This window comes from Hyla sarda, unplaced genomic scaffold (assembly GCF_029499605.1).
Source record: "Hyla sarda isolate aHylSar1 unplaced genomic scaffold, aHylSar1.hap1 scaffold_1539, whole genome shotgun sequence".
NCBI classification, from domain to species: domain Eukaryota; kingdom Metazoa; phylum Chordata; class Amphibia; order Anura; family Hylidae; genus Hyla; species Hyla sarda.
This window is the reverse complement of record NW_026608175.1, coordinates 43228-65115: the sequence shown is the minus strand read 5'-3', so window position 1 is coordinate 65115 and position 21888 is coordinate 43228. Positions and strand designations below refer to the sequence as shown.

At 44.9% G+C, this 21888-nt stretch overlaps 8 non-coding genes across 8 annotated transcripts; all 8 read left to right on the top strand.

Annotated features, from left to right (window-relative positions):
- Positions 1-214: 214 nt before the first annotated feature.
- LOC130309767 (U2 spliceosomal RNA) lies at positions 215-405 on the top strand. The gene has a single exon (XR_008858398.1). It is a non-coding gene; the product is annotated as a U2 spliceosomal RNA (small nuclear RNA).
- A 2090-nt stretch (positions 406-2495) lies between these two features.
- Positions 2496-2686, top strand: LOC130309781 (U2 spliceosomal RNA). Its single transcript, XR_008858412.1, has one exon. It is a non-coding gene; the product is annotated as a U2 spliceosomal RNA (small nuclear RNA).
- Positions 2687-4769: 2083 nt separating this feature from the next.
- Positions 4770-4960, top strand: LOC130309765 (U2 spliceosomal RNA). The gene has a single exon (XR_008858397.1). It is a non-coding gene; the product is annotated as a U2 spliceosomal RNA (small nuclear RNA).
- A 2082-nt stretch (positions 4961-7042) lies between these two features.
- On the top strand, positions 7043-7233 carry LOC130309764 (U2 spliceosomal RNA). Its single transcript, XR_008858396.1, has one exon. It is a non-coding gene; the product is annotated as a U2 spliceosomal RNA (small nuclear RNA).
- A 6891-nt stretch (positions 7234-14124) lies between these two features.
- On the top strand, positions 14125-14310 carry LOC130309784 (U2 spliceosomal RNA). Its single transcript, XR_008858413.1, has one exon. It is a non-coding gene; the product is annotated as a U2 spliceosomal RNA (small nuclear RNA).
- A 2090-nt stretch (positions 14311-16400) lies between these two features.
- On the top strand, positions 16401-16591 carry LOC130309762 (U2 spliceosomal RNA). Its single transcript, XR_008858394.1, has one exon. It is a non-coding gene; the product is annotated as a U2 spliceosomal RNA (small nuclear RNA).
- A 2076-nt stretch (positions 16592-18667) lies between these two features.
- LOC130309778 (U2 spliceosomal RNA) lies at positions 18668-18858 on the top strand. The gene has a single exon (XR_008858409.1). It is a non-coding gene; the product is annotated as a U2 spliceosomal RNA (small nuclear RNA).
- A 2088-nt stretch (positions 18859-20946) lies between these two features.
- Positions 20947-21137, top strand: LOC130309761 (U2 spliceosomal RNA). Its single transcript, XR_008858393.1, has one exon. It is a non-coding gene; the product is annotated as a U2 spliceosomal RNA (small nuclear RNA).
- Positions 21138-21888: the final 751 nt, after the last annotated feature.

Sequence of the window (21888 nt, the reverse complement as noted above, 5' to 3'; positions counted from 1 at the left end):
TGGATTGCATTTAAAAAGGCCCCGTGGGAGTGCAATGGGCCCCTGTCTTGCTGCTTAGCAATAATGGTATGGGTTTAGGTTCTGCTGTGTGTACTGGTGGTTGACTGCCCCCCAGCCCAGAGTGTGCATGGAAAATTGTCTGGCAGCCTCCCTGACAGCAAGCAGTGATAGTGCCCATGAAGGGGACCTTGTTGGGCCCGCCCCTTTCACGGTTATCGCTTCTCGGCCTTTTGGCTAAGATCAAGTGTAGTATCTGTTCTTATCAGTTTAATATCTGATACGTCCCCTATCTGGGGACCATATATTAAATGGATTTTTGAGAACGGGGGCCGATTTCGAAGCTTGCTTCCGTCGCCCTATGCATTGACCCGATATGGCAGTATCTTCGGGTACAGTGCACCACCCCCTTACAGGGTTAAAAAGAAAGATTCCTACTTTCATTGCTACCTGCTTGCTGGCTAGCCAGCTAGCCAGCCCTGTGGGCCTTGCTGCTGCTGCAGCCAAAAAACAAAAGGTGGTGCTGCTGCTGCTTCTGCTGCTTCTGCTTCTGCTTGTGTCTGGCCCCTGTTGGAGCGTCCAGGCACAGGACTTCTGCTGCTGCTGACTAAATGGCCTCCTTAATTGGATCATTTGAGTAGCCAGCACACCTGTGCAGGTAGGGCATGACATGATAGGCAGCTGCCTTGATAGCGGGTGGGTGCTGAATGTTCCTAATTGACAAAATAAGATTAATGCTTATGAAGAAATATAAAATCTCATCCCTTCCCCAATATCGCGCCACACCCCTACCCCTTAATTCCCTGGTTGAACGTGATGGACATATGTCTTTTTTCGACCGTACTAACTATGTAACTATGTAACATAACATGGGGGGGGGGGGGTCTCCTGGCTGTTCACACAGGTGTGTCATTGCTGTACATTGACCATGCATTGCTTCTGTGGTATTGCAAAGGCAAAGACAAATGCTTCCAGCCATCCATTGCACTAATGGATTGGTCATCAGCTGGCTGTCTATGTCCCGCATCAATATAGACCAAAGTACAGAGGGTTAGGCTATGCTATTGTGCACCTACCTGATGCATCAGAAGGTGCGAGGCCCTTGCTAAATTCTGTGCACAGACTTTGAGATCTATGCTTTAGACTGTATCTAAACCTGCTCCAACATGGACTGACATTCTGGCCTACTTTCAGCCGATGCGACTTGTCTGTCGCTGAACAGTCGCTTTTTATGTATTCAGCACCTATGTATAATGTTGTAAAAATGCTCTAGAAGCTAAAGTCGCAGAAATGTCACACATATTTGGCCTGCAACTTTCTGTGCGACAAATTCAGACAGGAAAAATCAGTATAAATCCTTAGAAAATTATCCCCCAGTGTCTCCATCTGCTGGCGGTATTGAATAAGCATTGCTGCACTGATGGGGTATGCATTAGACGAAAAAAAAGAAGAAAAAGAAGAATAATACGCCCAGAAAAGAGGCGAAAAGGAGAAAAACGTAAAAAAACGTGAAAAAAAAGTAAGAGGAAGAGAAGGGAAAAAAAGGTGGAAATGGGTTTAAAAGTGATTTCGGCGGAGAAATATATATATATATATATATATATATATATATATATATATATATATGCGCACACACACACATAGATATAAACGTATTCTCCGTTGAGATATTGCAGCCGCTGCTGTGTCCAGGCCCAGGAGCCTTAGCACTGTGCTGTGATGTCACTCAATACCACTGACATCACTAGGTGTAAACAACATCTCTCCTTTGCTGTGTATGTGACTATGGAGCTGTTTGGTGATGTCGTCTATTACGGCCTTCATAGAAGCAACAGGAGATTGTTGCATCCATCTTGAACCCTCAGAACTACAGTGCTATGATGTCACTCACTTCCACAGGCCTTGCAGAGTGTAAACAACAACAACCCAGCTTTGTTGTGTATGTAACCAAAGGGATTTGTGATGTCACCTAGAACCTTCACAGCAGCGACAGCTTTATGAGGAGCATCAGCACTGCTCTGCCTGAGCAGAACCATCACCGCCATAGGTTGTCAAATAACCCGGATTTAACCCACACAGGTAAGTCCAATGGGGTGCAGGCATGTCCTCTATGCTTACAGCTTCCCGTGGGTGTTGGTTTGATACCGTTTGGGGACAGCCAAGGAGGCATCTGCAGGCAACAAAGGTAGGTGTGTCCTTATGTGTGTGTTTCCTATGCAGATCCTAAGCCCAGTGTCACATGCAAGTAGGAGGAGTAAGAAGGGTTCCTGGCAAATCCGGGTTATGGATTGCATTTAAAAAGGCCCCGTGGGAGTGCAATGGGCCCCTGTCTTGCTGCTTAGCAATAATGGTATGGGTTTAGGTTCTGCTGTGTGTACTGGTGGTTGACTGCCCCCCAGCCCAGAGTGTGCATGGAAAATTGTCTGGCAGCCTCCCTGACAGCAAGCAGTGATAGTGCCCATGAAGGGGACCTTGTTGGGCCCGCCCCTTTCACGGTTATCGCTTCTCGGCCTTTTGGCTAAGATAAAGTGTAGTATCTGTTCTTATCAGTTTAATATCTGATACGTCCCCTATCTGGGGACCATATATTAAATGGATTTTTGAGAACGGGGGCCGATTTCGAAGCTTGCTTCCGTCGCCCTATGCATTGACCCGATATGGCAGTATCTTCGGGTACAGTGCACCACCCCCTTACAGGGTTAAAAAGAAAGATTCCTACTTTCATTGCTACCTGCTTGCTGGCTAGCCAGCTAGCCAGCCCTGTGGGCCTTGCTGCTGCAGCCAAAAAACAAAAGGTGGTGCTGCTGCTGCTGCTTCTGCTGCTTCTGCTTGTGTCTGGCCGCTGTTGGAGCGTCCAGGCACAGGACTTCTGCTGCTGCTGACTAAATGGCCTCCTTAATTGGATCATTTGAGTAGCCAGCACACCTGTGCAGGTAGGGCATGACATGATAGGCAGCTGCCTTGATAGCGGGTGGGTGCTGAATGTTCCTAATTGACAAAATAAGATTAATGCTTATGAAGAAATATAAAATCTCATCCCTTCCCCAATATCGCGCCACACCCCTACCCCTTAATTCCCTGGTTGAACTTGATGGACATATGTCTTTTTTCGACCGTACTAACTATGTAACTATGTAACATAACATGGGGGGGGGGGGGGGTCTCCTGGCTGTTCACACAGGTGTGTCATTGCTGTACATTGACCATGCATTGCTTCTGTGGTATTGCAAAGGCAAAGACAAATGCTTCCAGCCATCCATTGCACTAATGGATTGGTCATCAGCTGGCTGTCTATGTCCCGCATCAATATAGACCAAAGTACAGAGGGTTAGGCTATGCTATTGTGCACCTACCTGATGCATCAGAAGGTGCGAGGCCCTTGCTAAATTCTGTGCACAGACTTTGAGATCTATACTTTAGACTGTATCTAAACCTGCTCCAACATGGACTGACATTCTGGCCTACTTTCAGCCGATGCGACTTGTCTGTCGCTGAACAGTCGCTTTTTATGTATTCAGCACCTATGTATAATGTTGTAAAAATGCTCTAGAAGCTAAAGTCGCAGAAATGTCACACATATTTGGCCTGCAACTTTCTGTGCGACAAATTCAGACAGGAAAAATCTGTATAAATCCTTAGAAAATTATCCCCCAGTGTCTCCATCTGCTGGCGGTATTGAATAAGCATTGCTGCACTGATGGGGTATGCATTAGACGAAAAAAAAGAAGAAAAAGAAGAATAATACGCCCAGAAAAGAGGCGAAAAGGAGAAAAACGTAAAAAAAACGTGAAAAAAAAGTAAGAGGAAGAGAAGGGAAAAAAAGGTGGAAATGGGTTTAAAAGTGATTTCGGCGGAGAAATATATATATATATATATATATATATATATATATATATATACGCGCACACACACACATATATATAAACGTATTCTCCGTTGAGATATTGCAGCCGCTGCTGTGTCCAGGCCCAGGAGCCTTAGCACTGTGCTGTGATGTCACTCAATACCACTGACATCACTAGGTGTAAACAACATCTCTCCTTTGCTGTGTATGTGACTATGGAGCTGTTTGGTGATGTCGTCTATTATGGCCTTCATAGAAGCAACAGGAGATTGTTGCATCCATCTAGAACCCTCAGAACTACAGTGCTATGATGTCACTCACTTCCACAGGCCTTGCAGAGTGTAAACAACAACAACCCAGCTTTGTTGTGTATGTAACCATAGGGATTTGTGATGTCACCTAGAACCTTCACAGCAGCGACAGCTTTATGAGGAGCATCAGCACTGCTCTGCCTGAGCAGAACCATCACCGCCATAGGTTGTCAAATAACCCGGATTTAACCCACACAGGTAAGTCCAATGGGGTGCAGGCATGTCCTCTATGCTTACAGCTTCCCGTGGGTGTTGGTTTGATACCGTTTGGGGACAGCCAAGGAGGCATCTGCAGGCAACAAAGGTAGGTGTGTGCTTGTGTGTGTGTTTCCTATGCAGATCCTAAGCCCAGTGTCACATGCAAGTAGGAGGAGTAAGAAGGGTTCCTGGCAAATCCGGGTTATGGATTGCATTTAAAAAGGCCCCGTGGGAGTGCAATGGGCCCCTGTCTTGCTGCTTAGCAATAATGGTATGGGTTTAGGTTCTGCTGTGTGTACTGGTGGTTGACTGCCCCCCAGCCCAGAGTGTGCATGGAAAATTGTCTGGCAGCCTCCCTGACAGCAAGCAGTGATAGTGCCCATGAAGGGGACCTTGTTGGGCCCGCCCCTTTCACGGTTATCGCTTCTCGGCCTTTTGGCTAAGATCAAGTGTAGTATCTGTTCTTATCAGTTTAATATCTGATACGTCCCCTATCTGGGGACCATATATTAAATGGATTTTTGAGAACGGGGGCCGATTTCGAAGCTTGCTTCCGTCGCCCTATGCATTGACCCGATATGGCAGTATCTTCGGGTACAGTGCACCACCCCCTTACAGGGTTAAAAAGAAAGATTCCTACTTTCATTGCTACCTGCTTGCTGGCTAGCCAGCTAGCCAGCCCTGTGGGCCTTGCTGCTGCAGCCAAAAAACAAAAGGTGGTGCTGCTGCTGCTGCTTCTGCTGCTTCTGCTTGTGTCTGGCCGCTGTTGGAGCGTCCAGGCACAGGACTTCTGCTGCTGCTGACTAAATGGCCTCCTTAATTGGATCATTTGAGTAGCCAGCACACCTGTGCAGGTAGGGCATGACATGATAGGCAGCTGCCTTGATAGCGGGTGGGTGCTGAATGTTCCTAATTGACAAAATAAGATTAATGCTTATGAAGAAATATAAAATCTCATCCCTTCCCCAATATCGCGCCACACCCCTACCCCTTAATTCCCTGGTTGAACTTGATGGACATATGTCTTTTTTCGACCGTACTAACTATGTAACTATGTAACATAACATGGGGGGGGGGGGGGGGGTCTCCTGGCTGTTCACACAGGTGTGTCATTGCTGTACATTGACCATGCATTGCTTCTGTGGTATTGCAAAGGCAAAGACAAATGCTTCCAACCATCCATTGCACTAATGGATTGGTCATCAGCTGGCTGTCTATGTCCCGCATCAATATAGACCAAAGTACAGAGGGTTAGGCTATGCTATTGTGCACCTACCTGATGCATCAGAAGGTGCAAGGCCCTTGCTAAATTCTGTGCACAGACTTTGAGATCTATACTTTAGACTGTATCTAAACCTGCTCCAACATGGACTGACATTCTGGCCTACTTTCAGCCGATGCGACTTGTCTGTCGCTGAACAGTCGCTTTTTATGTATTCAGCACCTATGTATAATGTTGTAAAAATGCTCTAGAAGCTAAAGTCGCAGAAATGTCACACATATTTGGCCTGCAACTTTCTGTGCGACAAATTCAGACAGGAAAAATCAGTATAAATCCTTAGAAAATTATCCCCCAGTGTCTCCATCTGCTGGCGGTATTGAATAAGCATTGCTGCACTGATGGGGTATGCATTAGACGAAAAAAAAGAAGAAAAAGAAGAATAATACGCCCAGAAAAGAGGCGAAAAGGAGAAAAACGTAAAAAAACGTGAAAAAAAAGTAAGAGGAAGAGAAGGGAAAAAAAGGTGGAAATGGGTTTAAAAGTGATTTCGGCGGAGAAATATATATATATATATATATATATATATATATATATATACGCGCACACACACACATATATATAAACGTATTCTCCGTTGAGATATTGCAGCCGCTGCTGTGTCCAGGCCCAGGAGCCTTAGCACTGTGCTGTGATGTCACTCAATACCACTGACATCACTAGGTGTAAACAACATCTCTCCTTTGCTGTGTATGTGACTATGGAGCTGTTTGGTGATGTCGTCTATTATGGCCTTCATAGAAGCAACAGGAGATTGTTGCATCCATCTAGAACCCTCAGAACTACAGTGCTATGATGTCACTCACTTCCACAGGCCTTGCAGAGTGTAAACAACAACAACCCAGCTTTGTTGTGTATGTAACCATAGGGATTTGTGATGTCACCTAGAACCTTCACAGCAGCGACAGCTTTATGAGGAGCATCAGCACTGCTCTGCCTGAGCAGAACCATCACCGCCATAGGTTGTCAAATAACCCGGATTTAACCCACACAGGTAAGTCCAATGGGGTGCAGGCATGTCCTCTATGCTTACAGCTTCCCGTGGGTGTTGGTTTGATACCGTTTGGGGACAGCCAAGGAGGCATCTGCAGGCAACAAAGGTAGGTGTGTGCTTGTGTGTGTGTTTCCTATGCAGATCCTAAGCCCAGTGTCACATGCAAGTAGGAGGAGTAAGAAGGGTTCCTGGCAAATCCGGGTTATGGATTGCATTTAAAAAGGCCCCGTGGGAGTGCAATGGGCCCCTGTCTTGCTGCTTAGCAATAATGGTATGGGTTTAGGTTCTGCTGTGTGTACTGGTGGTTGACTGCCCCCCAGCCCAGAGTGTGCATGGAAAATTGTCTGGCAGCCTCCCTGACAGCAAGCAGTGATAGTGCCCATGAAGGGGACCTTGTTGGGCCCGCCCCTTTCACGGTTATCGCTTCTCGGCCTTTTGGCTAAGATCAAGTGTAGTATCTGTTCTTATCAGTTTAATATCTGATACGTCCCCTATCTGGGGACCATATATTAAATGGATTTTTGAGAACGGGGGCCGATTTCGAAGCTTGCTTCCGTCGCCCTATGCATTGACCCGATATGGCAGTATCTTCGGGTACAGTGCACCACCCCCTTACAGGGTTAAAAAGAAAGATTCCTACTTTCATTGCTACCTGCTTGCTGGCTAGCCAGCTAGCCAGCCCTGTGGGCCTTGCTGCTGCAGCCAAAAAACAAAAGGTGGTGCTGCTGCTGCTGCTTCTGCTGCTTCTGCTTGTGTCTGGCCGCTGTTGGAGCGTCCAGGCACAGGACTTCTGCTGCTGCTGACTAAATGGCCTCCTTAATTGGATCATTTGAGTAGCCAGCACACCTGTGCAGGTAGGGCATGACATGATAGGCAGCTGCCTTGATAGCGGGTGGGTGCTGAATGTTCCTAATTGACAAAATAAGATTAATGCTTATGAAGAAATATAAAATCTCATCCCTTCCCCAATATCGCGCCACACCCCTACCCCTTAATTCCCTGGTTGAACTTGATGGACATATGTCTTTTTTCGACCGTACTAACTATGTAACTATGTAACATAACATGGGGGGGGGGGGGGGGGTCTCCTGGCTGTTCACACAGGTGTGTCATTGCTGTACATTGACCATGCATTGCTTCTGTGGTATTGCAAAGGCAAAGACAAATGCTTCCAGCCATCCATTGCACTAATGGATTGGTCATCAGCTGGCTGTCTATGTCCCGCATCAATATAGACCAAAGTACAGAGGGTTAGGCTATGCTATTGTGCACCTACCTGATGCATCAGAAGGTGCGAGGCCCTTGCTAAATTCTGTGCACAGACTTTGAGATCTATACTTTAGACTGTATCTAAACCTGCTCCAACATGGACTGACATTCTGGCCTACTTTCAGCCGATGCGACTTGTCTGTCGCTGAACAGTCGCTTTTTATGTATTCAGCACCTATGTATAATGTTGTAAAAATGCTCTAGAAGCTAAAGTCGCAGAAATGTCACACATATTTGGCCTGCAACTTTCTGTGCGACAAATTCAGACAGGAAAAATCAGTATAAATCCTTAGAAAATTATCCCCCAGTGTCTCCATCTGCTGGCGGTATTGAATAAGCATTGCTGCACTGATGGGGTATGCATTAGACGAAAAAAAAGAAGAAAAAGAAGAATAATACGCCCAGAAAAGAGGCGAAAAGGAGAAAAACGTAAAAAAACGTGAAAAAAAAGTAAGAGGAAGAGAAGGGAAAAAAAAGGTGGAAATGGGTTTAAAAGTGATTTCGGCGGAGAAATATATATATATATATATATATATATATATATACGCGCACACACACACATATATATAAACGTATTCTCCGTTGAGATATTGCAGCCGCTGCTGTGTCCAGGCCCAGGAGCCTTAGCACTGTGCTGTGATGTCACTCAATACCACTGACATCACTAGGTGTAAACAACATCTCTCCTTTGCTGTGTATGTGACTATGGAGCTGTTTGGTGATGTCGTCTATTATGGCCTTCATAGAAGCAACAGGAGATTGTTGCATCCATCTAGAACCCTCAGAACTACAGTGCTATGATGTCACTCACTTCCACAGGCCTTGCAGAGTGTAAACAACAACAACCCAGCTTTGTTGTGTATGTAACCATAGGGATTGTGATGTCACCTAGAACCTTCACAGCAGCGACAGCTTTATGAGGAGCATCAGCACTGCTCTGCCTGAGCAGAACCATCACCGCCATAGGTTGTCAAATAACCCGGATTTAACCCACACAGGTAAGTCCAATGGGGTGCAGGCATGTCCTCTATGCTTACAGCTTCCCGTGGGTGTTGGTTTGATACCGTTTGGGGACAGCCAAGGAGGCATCTGCAGGCAACAAAGGTAGGTGTGTGCTTGTGTGTGTGTTTCCTATGCAGATCCTAAGCCCAGTGTCACATGCAAGTAGGAGGAGTAAGAAGGGTTCCTGGCAAATCCGGGTTATGGATTGCATTTAAAAAGGCCCCGTGGGAGTGCAATGGGCCCCTGTCTTGCTGCTTAGCAATAATGGTATGGGTTTAGGTTCTGCTGTGTGTACTGGTGGTTGACTGCCCCCCCAGCCCAGAGTGTGCATGGAAAATTGTCTGGCAGCCTCCCTGACAGCAAGCAGTGATAGTGCCCATGAAGGGGACCTTGTTGGGCCCGCCCCTTTCACGGTTATCGCTTCTCGGCCTTTTGGCTCCGATCAAGTGTAAACTTGGTCTGGGTCAGGGGTGCGGGTGTTCTGCTGAGCAGGAATCCGGAGTGGTGATCTTACTGTGGAATCGACAGACAAGAGAAGAACAATGGCTGGAAAGGAATACCTCCCTGCGATTGAGAAGACTGTACGTTTTGTGGTGGAAACTTCTGACCGGGGTAAGAATCGGATTGAGTACATTGGACATGAACTTGTGGAGAAATTGGGCGGTTTTGGCATGGATAGTTTGTTCTGTGTGCAAGAGAATAGGAAGCAAGGAATATATGATGTGTCCTTCATCTATGAAGCTGATTGCCAGAACTTCTATGAATGTTTGAAAAGAAATGCCAATAACCCTGTCTTGGAAAATGTAAAGTTTTTTCCTCTGTTTGAGATGGGAGTGAAGACTCTGTTTGTACATATGTACAATCCGTTCTTAGACCCGGATATGATTAAGAACTTTCTAAGTATCTACTGTGAAAGTGTCCAAGGGGGAGTGAAGCAAACTAGTAGTTTGGGTGTGTTTAACGGCACATGGAAGTTCTTTGTAAAACTGAAGCTGGATCCTGGGAGCATTGGTGGAGTGAAACACCCACCGGCCAATTTTTCAATCGCTGGAAACCGGGGTTATGTCTATTATTATGGCCAGCCATTGTTTTGCCGTGATTGTTTGCTGTTTGGACATGTTAAAGAGGCTTGTCCAGGTAATAAGAAGTGCCGAAATTGTAAAATGCCAGGGCATGAAGCGGGAGCTTGTCCACAGCCCAGAACTTGTGATCTTTGTGGCCTTGTTGGACATGTGTATAGAAATTGTCCGGAGGTGGCTAAGAGGGAGAAGGAGAAAGAGGCCAGAAAAGATTTGGCAATTAAAAAAAGGGAAAAGGCAAAGGCAGACATGGCAGAAAAGAGTGTGATTGCTATTATTGAGAAAGCAACGGTGGTGGAAGAGAAGGTGCAGGAGGAGATTGAAGAGGAGATGGAGGAGGAGGTGAGAATTGAAGAGGTGCCTAGTCCTCAGGTGTCTGGCACTCAAAAAGTTGAATGGTCGAATTCAGAAGAGGAAAGTGCTAAAGAGAGAGAGGAAGATCTTTTTCGTCCCCCACGGAAGGCGGCGAGAGGTGCCAGTGGTGAAAAGATGGAGCAGACGGTGGTGGAGACGAGTAATCGTTTTGCCGCAATATCTGAGGGTGAAATGGATAAATGCATTGGAGAAGAAACTTCTCCCTCGACACTGAGCCGTAAAGTTCATTAACTCTCTTCTAGGTTTTTTCTTCCTATGGGTTGTTATTTGATTAGATATGTCTTTTTCGGTTAGTTTGTCAAATGTTAGAGTCTTTAAAAATAAGAATAGAAGAGCGGCCATTCTGGAGGAATTGGCAGGAACTAATAATGACATATTTTGTCTACAGGAATGTGGATTGGATTTTCCTCCAAAAAAGGAGGAGTGGAGATATGGACCAGCAGTGTGGTCTTGCTCTAATGTAAATAGAAATGATGGAGTTGGGGTTTTGTTTAGGAATAATAAGTTTAAAGTTTGTAGTCAAATGGTGTTAAGGGAAGGAAGGTGTGTGTTGGTGGAGGTTGGGTTACATGGGTTTAAGTTTAAGTTAATTAATGTTTATGCACCTGTGAATAAGGAGGAGAGGGTGGGTTTGTTTGAAATAATTAAGGGGTTTTTGTCTGGGAAGGAACCAGTGTTGTTAGTAGGTGATTTCAACTGTGAGATTGGGAGGGATGCGGATGTTTCTGGAAATATGCTTAAGAGTATGGTGAGTGATTTCAAGTTAAGAGATGTGGTTGAAGTGTGTGGTGTGAATCCTGTGTTAGCAACATATCATGCTGAGAGTGGAAGGAGTGAGTCAAGATTAGATATGTGTTTTGTGTCCAAAATGATAGGATGTATGTGGTATAAGCAAGAGAGAGTGATTTATTCTGATCATGAGCGTGTGAGTTGTGGTTTGGTGTTGGATGAGATTTGCATAAGTGGGAGGGGTTACTGGAAGCTTAATGTGAAACTGTTGGATGAAAAGGAGGTATATGATAGGTATATTAAGAAGTATAAGTTATGGTGTGAGAAGAAAAAAGAATTTTTGGATTTATTGTGTTGGTGGGAGTGGGTTAAAGAAAGAACTAAGGTTTTTTTCAAGAGGGAAGGTTATAAAAGGAAAGCTAGGGAAAGAAAGAAGTATGAATGGCTGAATAAAAGGTTGGGGTTTCTCATTAAGTTGAAAAAGAAGGGATGGAGAGTGGATGGTAAGATTGATGCTGTGAAAAGAGATATAAAGGATTGGTTGAATGAAAGAGGAAAAGAGTTAATGTACCGAGCAAAAGTGGACAAATTGGAGAAGGATGAAAAGTGTTCAAGATATTTTTTTAAGAAAGTGATTGGGAGAAAGGATGATTTAGTGAGTGTGTATGATAAGGATGGTGGTTTGGTGAGAGGCAAAGCTGTACTGAATGTGGTGAAAGAGTTTTATGAGGACTTATATGCAGTCAAACAGTGTGATAGGGGTTTGGCTGAGGAAGTGCTGGAAGTGATTGATAAGAAGGTAGATTGTAATGAGTATGAGAGTTTAATGAGAGAGATTGGAATGGAAGAAATTAAAAGGACGGTTGATAGTATGGCTAAAAATAAGACTCCTGGAGAGGATGGGTTGCCGGCTGAGTTTTATGTGAAATTGTGGGATGTACTGAAGGATGATATGGAGAGTATCTTTAAGTATATGTGGGCTAATGGAAGATTGGTGGAAAGTATGAAGAGTGGGATAGTGGTTTTGATTTATAAGAAAGGGGATGTGAATGATGTAAGGAATTGGAGGCCGATAACTTTGTTGAATGTGGATTATAAAATATTTGCAAAGCTGATTACAAATAGAATGAGGGACGTGATAGAGCAAGTGATTGGGGAGGAGCAAGTGTGTGGTGTGCCAGGAAGAAGAATTAGTGAGAATTTGTGTTTGTTGAGAGATATATTGTGGGATGGTATGTGTAGAAAGCAGGTGGTTCGTGTGTTGTCAATTGATTTTGAAAAAGCTTTTGACCGTTTGTCGCATGGGTTTTTGTTTAAGGTGCTAGTTAAAATGGGGTTTCCAGGTGATTTTGTGAATATTGTGAGAATGTTGTATAAGGAAGTGTATAGTAAGATTCTGATTAATGGATGGATGACTGAGGAGATTAAAGTATGTTCAGGGGTGAGACAGGGATGTCCCTTGTCACCTATTGCTTTTATTTGTGCTATGGAACCATTATTAGAATTATTGCGTAAGGATAAATGTGTGAGAGGTGTGAGAGTTCCGGGGGGTCGTGGTAAAGAGGTTAAAGTGTTGGCTTATATGGATGATGTATGTGTGGTAAGTGAATCTGTTGCGGCTGTAAGAAGATCCAAGTTATTGGTAAGTCTGTTTTGTGGTGCGTCTGGTTTTAAGGTCAATTGGGGAAAGAGTGAATATAAATGTTTTGGTGGTGTGACTCAGAGTGAGGATGTTGGTATGGAAGGGGTGGAAGGGCCTATTCAGGTGTTGGGGGTGAAAATGGATGAACGGTTGGATGGTAGAAATAGTTGGGAGGATGTGGGGAAGAGAGTGCAAAAGAAATTGAATTTTTGGAGGTTGAGAGAGTTGTCAATGGTTGGTAAGGTTATGATAGTGAAGAGTGTGATTTTGCCAATACTGTTATATGTTGCTGTTGTGTTTCCGCCAAGTTATATGGTTTTGCGAAAGGTGAAAAGAATGTTATTTGTGTTTTTGTGGGGTACAAAGATGGAAAGAGTTAAGAGAGAGATTGTAATGAAAGATGGTAAAAATGGAGGAATGGACTTTCCGAATGTTGATGTGTATCTGGGTGTGAATATTGTTTTTGCTTTGAAAAGAATGATGGGAGGTGAAAAGAGTTGTGCATGTATGGTGAGATATTTGGGTGGCAGTGTGTTATGTAAATTGGGTTGGTTGGAAAGAGATTTGAGAGTGCCTTATGCTTTTGTGTGTCCTAGTTGGTATGTATATGTGGTGAAATTTTTGGAGAATTATAGGTTGATTGGTGTGGGTCCAGAAGTGTTTGTGAGTAAAAAGAGTATGATTGGGTACATTAAAAAAGAGGAAGTTGAATGTTCAATTAATATGGTGAGAGCTGTAGATGTGGGGAGAGTGTGGAAGAGTATAATGACTGTTGGAGTAACAAATAGACAACGTGAGATAGTATGGCAGAGTTTGCATGGTGCGTTACCGGTAAGAGAATTTCAGAGAAATAGAGGGATTGGAAGGTATGAGAGGTGTTCAAGAGATGGGTGTGATGGGATTGAGAGTGTGATGCATGTATTTTGGAATTGTGAAATGGCGCAAGGTGTGTGGAAAGGGATGAGTTTGCTGTTTAAAGAATTGACTGGTATTAGGTATATGTCGTATGATGTGGCTATGTTTGGACTTAGTATGGTAGGGAGAGATAAGGAAAGGGTTTTTTTTTGTGTTGCTTGCCATTATTAAAGAAGTACTTTGGGATGTTAGGAATTTATGTGTATTCAAAAGAAAAAACGTGTCGGTGGAGGGTTGTATTAAGATGATTCTAGATAGGTTATATGTTGTTTATTTGTGTGATAGGAAGAATTTGGGGGATAAGGATGCTGAGGGGATATGGAAGTTTTTGAAATGGAGATATCTTGTAAGTTTGTAATTGGTGATGGTATTTATGTTTGTTTGAAATTGAAAATAAAAAGAAAGACCTAATGATGAGTTGGACTTTACTTCAGAAAGTCTAAATGACAAAGTATGGAGTTGGATTTTGATGTTTTAATGTCCAAACCTGAAGGTTTAAAAAAAAAAAAAAAAAAAAAAAAAATCTGTTCTTATCAGTTTAATATCTGATACGTCCCCTATCTGGGGACCATATATTAAATGGATTTTTGAGAACGGGGGCCGATTTCGAAGCTTGCTTCCGTCGCCCTATGCATTGACCCGATATGGCAGTATCTTCGGGTACAGTGCACCACCCCCTTACAGGGTTAAAAAGAAAGATTCCTACTTTCATTGCTACCTGCTTGCTGGCTAGCCAGCTAGCCAGCCCTGTGGGCCTTGCTGCTGCAGCCAAAAAACAAAAGGTGGTGCTGCTGCTGCTGCTTCTGCTGCTTCTGCTTGTGTCTGGCCGCTGTTGGAGCGTCCAGGCACAGGACTTCTGCTGCTGCTGACTAAATGGCCTCCTTAATTGGATCATTTGAGTAGCCAGCACACCTGTGCAGGTAGGGCATGACATGATAGGCAGCTGCCTTGATAGCGGGTGGGTGCTGAATGTTCCTAATTGACAAAATAAGATTAATGCTTATGAAGAAATATAAAATCTCATCCCTTCCCCAATATCGCGCCACACCCCTACCCCTTAATTCCCTGGTTGAACTTGATGGACATATGTCTTTTTTCGACCGTACTAACTATGTAACTATGTAACATAACATGGGGGGGGGGGGGGGGGGGTCTCCTGGCTGTTCACACAGGTGTGTCATTGCTGTACATTGACCATGCATTGCTTCTGTGGTATTGCAAAGGCAAAGACAAATGCTTCCAGCCATCCATTGCACTAATGGATTGGTCATCAGCTGGCTGTCTATGTCCCGCATCAATATAGACCAAAGTACAGAGGGTTAGGCTATGCTATTGTGCACCTACCTGATGCATCAGAAGGTGCGAGGCCCTTGCTAAATTCTGTGCACAGACTTTGAGATCTATACTTTAGACTGTATCTAAACCTGCTCCAACATGGACTGACATTCTGGCCTACTTTCAGCCGATGCGACTTGTCTGTCGCTGAACAGTCGCTTTTTATGTATTCAGCACCTATGTATAATGTTGTAAAAATGCTCTAGAAGCTAAAGTCGCAGAAATGTCACACATATTTGGCCTGCAACTTTCTGTGCGACAAATTCAGACAGGAAAAATCAGTATAAATCCTTAGAAAATTATCCCCCAGTGTCTCCATCTGCTGGCGGTATTGAATAAGCATTGCTGCACTGATGGGGTATGCATTAGACGAAAAAAAAGAAGAAAAAGAAGAATAATACGCCCAGAAAAGAGGCGAAAAGGAGAAAAACGTAAAAAAACGTGAAAAAAAAGTAAGAGGAAGAGAAGGGAAAAAAAGGTGGAAATGGGTTTAAAAGTGATTTCGGCGGAGAAATATATATATATATATATATATATATATATATATATATATATATACGCGCACACACACACATATATATAAACGTATTCTCCGTTGAGATATTGCAGCCGCTGCTGTGTCCAGGCCCAGGAGCCTTAGCACTGTGCTGTGATGTCACTCAATACCACTGACATCACTAGGTGTAAACAACATCTCTCCTTTGCTGTGTATGTGACTATGGAGCTGTTTGGTGATGTCGTCTATTATGGCCTTCATAGAAGCAACAGGAGATTGTTGCATCCATCTTGAACCCTCAGAACTACAGTGCTATGATGTCACTCACTTCCACAGGCCTTGCAGAGTGTAAACAACAACAACCCAGCTTTGTTGTGTATGTAACCATAGGGATTTGTGATGTCACCTAGAACCTTCACAGCAGCGACAGCTTTATGAGGAGCATCAGCACTGCTCTGCCTGAGCAGAACCATCACCGCCATAGGTTGTCAAATAACCCGGATTTAACCCACACAGGTAAGTCCAATGGGGTGCAGGCATGTCCTCTATGCTTACAGCTTCCCGTGGGTGTTGGTTTGATACCGTTTGGGGACAGCCAAGGAGGCATCTGCAGGCAACAAAGGTAGGTGTGTGCTTGTGTGTGTGTTTCCTATGCAGATCCTAAGCCCAGTGTCACATGCAAGTAGGAGGAGTAAGAAGGGTTCCTGGCAAATCCGGGTTATGGATTGCATTTAAAAAGGCCCCGTGGGAGTGCAATGGGCCCCTGTCTTGCTGCTTAGCAATAATGGTATGGGTTTAGGTTCTGCTGTGTGTACTGGTGGTTGACTGCCCCCCAGCCCAGAGTGTGCATGGAAAATTGTCTGGCAGCCTCCCTGACAGCAAGCAGTGATAGTGCCCATGAAGGGGACCTTGTTGGGCCCGCCCCTTTCACGGTTATCGCTTCTCGGCCTTTTGGCTAAGATCAAGTGTAGTATCTGTTCTTATCAGTTTAATATCTGATACGTCCCCTATCTGGGGACCATATATTAAATGGATTTTTGAGAACGGGGGCCGATTTCGAAGCTTGCTTCCGTCGCCCTATGCATTGACCCGATATGGCAGTATCTTCGGGTACAGTGCACCACCCCCTTACAGGGTTAAAAAGAAAGATTCCTACTTTCATTGCTACCTGCTTGCTGGCTAGCCAGCTAGCCAGCCCTGTGGGCCTTGCTGCTGCAGCCAAAAAACAAAAGGTGGTGCTGCTGCTGCTGCTTCTGCTTGTGTCTGGCCGCTGTTGGAGCGTCCAGGCACAGGACTTCTGCTGCTGCTGACTAAATGGCCTCCTTAATTGGATCATTTGAGTAGCCAGCACACCTGTGCATGTAGGGCATGACATGATAGGCAGCTGCCTTGATAGCGGGTGGGTGCTGAATGTTCCTAATTGACAAAATAAGATTAATGCTTATGAAGAAATATAAAATCTCATCCCTTCCCCAATATCGCGCCACACCCCTACCCCTTAATTCCCTGGTTGAACTTGATGGACATATGTCTTTTTTCGACCGTACTAACTATGTAACTATGTAACATAACATGGGGGGGGGGGGAGGGGTCTCCTGGCTGTTCACACAGGTGTGTCATTGCTGTACATTGACCATGCATTGCTTCTGTGGTATTGCAAAGGCAAAGACAAATGCTTCCAGCCATCCATTGCACTAATGGATTGGTCATCAGCTGGCTGTCTATGTCCCGCATCAATATAGACCAAAGTACAGAGGGTTAGGCTATGCTATTGTGCACCTACCTGATGCATCAGAAGGTGCGAGGCCCTTGCTAAATTCTGTGCACAGACTTTGAGATCTATACTTTAGACTGTATCTAAACCTGCTCCAACATGGACTGACATTCTGGCCTACTTTCAGCCGATGCGACTTGTCTGTCGCTGAACAGTCGCTTTTTATGTATTCAGCACCTATGTATAATGTTGTAAAAATGCTCTAGAAGCTAAAGTCGCAGAAATGTCACACATATTTGGCCTGCAACTTTCTGTGCGACAAATTCAGACAGGAAAAATCAGTATAAATCCTTAGAAAATTATCCCCCAGTGTCTCCATCTGCTGGCGGTATTGAATAAGCATTGCTGCACTGATGGGGTATGCATTAGACGAAAAAAAAGAAGAAAAAGAAGAATAATACGCCCAGAAAAGAGGCGAAAAGGAGAAAAACGTAAAAAAACGTGAAAAAAAAGTAAGAGGAAGAGAAGGGAAAAAAAGGTGGAAATGGGTTTAAAAGTGATTTCGGCGGAGAAATATATATATATATATATATATATATATATATATATATATACGCGCACACACACACATATATATAAACGTATTCTCCGTTGAGATATTGCAGCCGCTGCTGTGTCCAGGCCCAGGAGCCTTAGCACTGTGCTGTGATGTCACTCAATACCACTGACATCACTAGGTGTAAACAACATCTCTCCTTTGCTGTGTATGTGACTATGGAGCTGTTTGGTGATGTCGTCTATTATGGCCTTCATAGAAGCAACAGGAGATTGTTGCATCCATCTAGAACCCTCAGAACTACAGTGCTATGATGTCACTCACTTCCACAGGCCCTTGCAGAGTGTAAACAACAACAACCCAGCTTTGTTGTGTATGTAACCATAGGGATTTGTGATGTCACCTAGAACCTTCACAGCAGCGACAGCTTTATGAGGAGCATCAGCACTGCTCTGCCTGAGCAGAACCATCACCGCCATAGGTTGTCAAATAACCCGGATTTAACCCACACAGGTAAGTCCAATGGGGTGCAGGCATGTCCTCTATGCTTACAGCTTCCCGTGGGTGTTGGTTTGATACCGTTTGGGGACAGCCAAGGAGGCATCTGCAGGCAACAAAGGTAGGTGTGTGCTTGTGTGTGTGTTTCCTATGCAGATCCTAAGCCCAGTGTCACATGCAAGTAGGAGGAGTAAGAAGGGTTCCTGGCAAATCCGGGTTATGGATTGCATTTAAAAAGGCCCCGTGGGAGTGCAATGGGCCCCTGTCTTGCTGCTTAGCAATAATGGTATGGGTTTAGGTTCTGCTGTGTGTACTGGTGGTTGACTGCCCCCCAGCCCAGAGTGTGCATGGAAAATTGTCTGGCAGCCTCCCTGACAGCAAGCAGTGATAGTGCCCATGAAGGGGACCTTGTTGGGCCCGCCCCTTTCACGGTTATCGCTTCTCGGCCTTTTGGCTAAGATCAAGTGTAGTATCTGTTCTTATCAGTTTAATATCTGATACGTCCCCTATCTGGGGACCATATATTAAATGGATTTTTGAGAACGGGGGCCGATTTCGAAGCTTGCTTCCGTCGCCCTATGCATTGACCCGATATGGCAGTATCTTCGGGTACAGCGCACCACCCCCTTACAGGGTTAAAAAGAAAGATTCCTACTTTCATTGCTACCTGCTTGCTGGCTAGCCAGCTAGCCAGCCCTGTGGGCCTTGCTGCTGCAGCCAAAAAACAAAAGGTGGTGCTGCTGCTGCTGCTTCTGCTGCTTCTGCTTGTGTCTGGCCGCTGTTGGAGCGTCCAGGCACAGGACTTCTGCTGCTGCTGACTAAATGGCCTCCTTAATTGGATCATTTGAGTAGCCAGCACACCTGTGCAGGTAGGGCATGACATGATAGGCAGCTGCCTTGATAGCGGGTGGGTGCTGAATGTTCCTAATTGACAAAATAAGATTAATGCTTATGAAGAAATATAAAATCTCATCCCTTCCCCAATATCGCGCCACACCCCTACCCCTTAATTCCCTGGTTGAACTTGATGGACATATGTCTTTTTTCGACCGTACTAACTATGTAACTATGTAACATAACATGGGGGGGGGGGGGGGGGGGTCTCCTGGCTGTTCACACAGGTGTGTCATTGCTGTACATTGACCATGCATTGCTTCTGTGGTATTGCAAAGGCAAAGACAAATGCTTCCAGCCATCCATTGCACTAATGGATTGGTCATCAGCTGGCTGTCTATGTCCCGCATCAATATAGACCAAAGTACAGAGGGTTAGGCTATGCTATTGTGCACCTACCTGATGCATCAGAAGGTGCGAGGCCCTTGCTAAATTCTGTGCACAGACTTTGAGATCTATACTTTAGACTGTATCTAAACCTGCTCCAACATGGACTGACATTCTGGCCTACTTTCAGCCGATGCGACTTGTCTGTCGCTGAACAGTCGCTTTTTATGTATTCAGCACCTATGTATAATGTTGTAAAAATGCTCTAGAAGCTAAAGTCGCAGAAATGTCACACATATTTGGCCTGCAACTTTCTGTGCGACAAATTCAGACAGGAAAAATCAGTATAAATCCTTAGAAAATTATCCCCCAGTGTCTCCATCTGCTGGCGGTATTGAATAAGCATTGCTGCACTGATGGGGTATGCATTAGACGAAAAAAAAGAAGAAAAAGAAGAATAATACGCCCAGAAAAGAGGCGAAAAGGAGAAAAACGTAAAAAAACGTGAAAAAAAAGTAAGAGGAAGAGAAGGGAAAAAAAGGTGGAAATGGGTTTAAAAGTGATTTCGGCGGAGATATATATATATATATATATATATATATATATATATATATATATACGCGCACACACACACATATATATAAACGTATTCTCCGTTGAGATATTGCAGCCGCTGCTGTGTCCAGGCCCAGGAGCCTTAGCACTGTGCTGTGATGTCACTCAATACCACTGACATCACTAGGTGTAAACAACATCTCTCCTTTGCTGTGTATGTGACTATGGAGCTGTTTGGTGATGTCGTCTATTATGGCCTTCATAGAAGCAACAGGAGATTGTTGCATCCATCTAGAACCCTCAGAACTACAGTGCTATGATGTCACTCACTTCCACAGGCCTTGCAGAGTGTAAACAACAACAACCCAGCTTTGTTGTGTATGTAACCATAGGGATTTGTGATGTCACCTAGAACCTTCACAGCAGCGACAGCTTTATGAGGAGCATCAGCACTGCTCTGCCTGAGCAGAACCATCACCGCCATAGGTTGTCAAATAACCCGGATTTAACCCACACAGGTAAGTCCAATGGGGTGCAGGCATGTCCTCTATGCTTACAGCTTCCCGTGGGTGTTGGTTTGATACCGTTTGGGGACAGCCAAGGAGGCATCTGCAGGCAACAAAGGTAGGTGTGTGCTTGTGTGTGTGTTTCCTATGCAGATCCTAAGCCCAGTGTCACATGCAAGTAGGAGGAGTAAGAAGGGTTCCTGGCAAATCCGGGTTATGGATTGCATTTAAAAAGGCCCCGTGGGAGTGCAATGGGCCCCTGTCTTGCTGCTTAGCAATAATGGTATGGGTTTAGGTTCTGCTGTGTGTACTGGTGGTTGACTGCCCCCCAGCCCAGAGTGTGCATGGAAAATTGTCTGGCAGCCTCCCTGACAGCAAGCAGTGATAGTGCCCATGAAGGGGACCTTGTTGGGCCCGCCCCTTTCACGGTTATCGCTTCTCGGCCTTTTGGCTAAGATCAAGTGTAGTATCTGTTCTTATCAGTTTAATATCTGATACGTCCCCTATCTGGGGACCATATATTAAATGGATTTTTGAGAACGGGGGCCGATTTCGAAGCTTGCTTCCGTCGCCCTATGCATTGACCCGATATGGCAGTATCTTCGGGTACAGTGCACCACCCCCTTACAGGGTTAAAAAGAAAGATTCCTACTTTCATTGCTACCTGCTTGCTGGCTAGCCAGCTAGCCAGCCCTGTGGGCCTTGCTGCTGCAGCCAAAAAACAAAAGGTGGTGCTGCTGCTGCTTCTGCTGCTTCTGCTTGTGTCTGGCCGCTGTTGGAGCGTCCAGGCACAGGACTTCTGCTGCTGCTGACTAAATGGCCTCCTTAATTGGATCATTTGAGTAGCCAGCACACCTGTGCAGGTAGGGCATGACATGATAGGCAGCTGCCTTGATAGCGGGTGGGTGCTGAATGTTCCTAATTGACAAAATAAGATTAATGCTTATGAAGAAATATAAAATCTCATCCCTTCCCCAATATCGCGCCACACCCCTACCCCTTAATTCCCTGGTTGAACTTGATGGACATATGTCTTTTTTCGACCGTACTAACTATGTAACTATGTAACATAACATGGGGGGGGGGGGGGGGTCTCCTGGCTGTTCACACAGGTGTGTCATTGCTGTACATTGACCATGCATTGCTTCTGTGGTATTGCAAAGGCAAAGACAAATGCTTCCAGCCATCCATTGCACTAATGGATTGGTCATCAGCTGGCTGTCTATGTCCCGCATCAATATAGACCAAAGTACAGAGGGTTAGGCTATGCTATTGTGCACCTACCTGATGCATCAGAAGGTGCGAGGCCCTTGCTAAATTCTGTGCACAGACTTTGAGATCTATACTTTAGACTGTATCTAAACCTGCTCCAA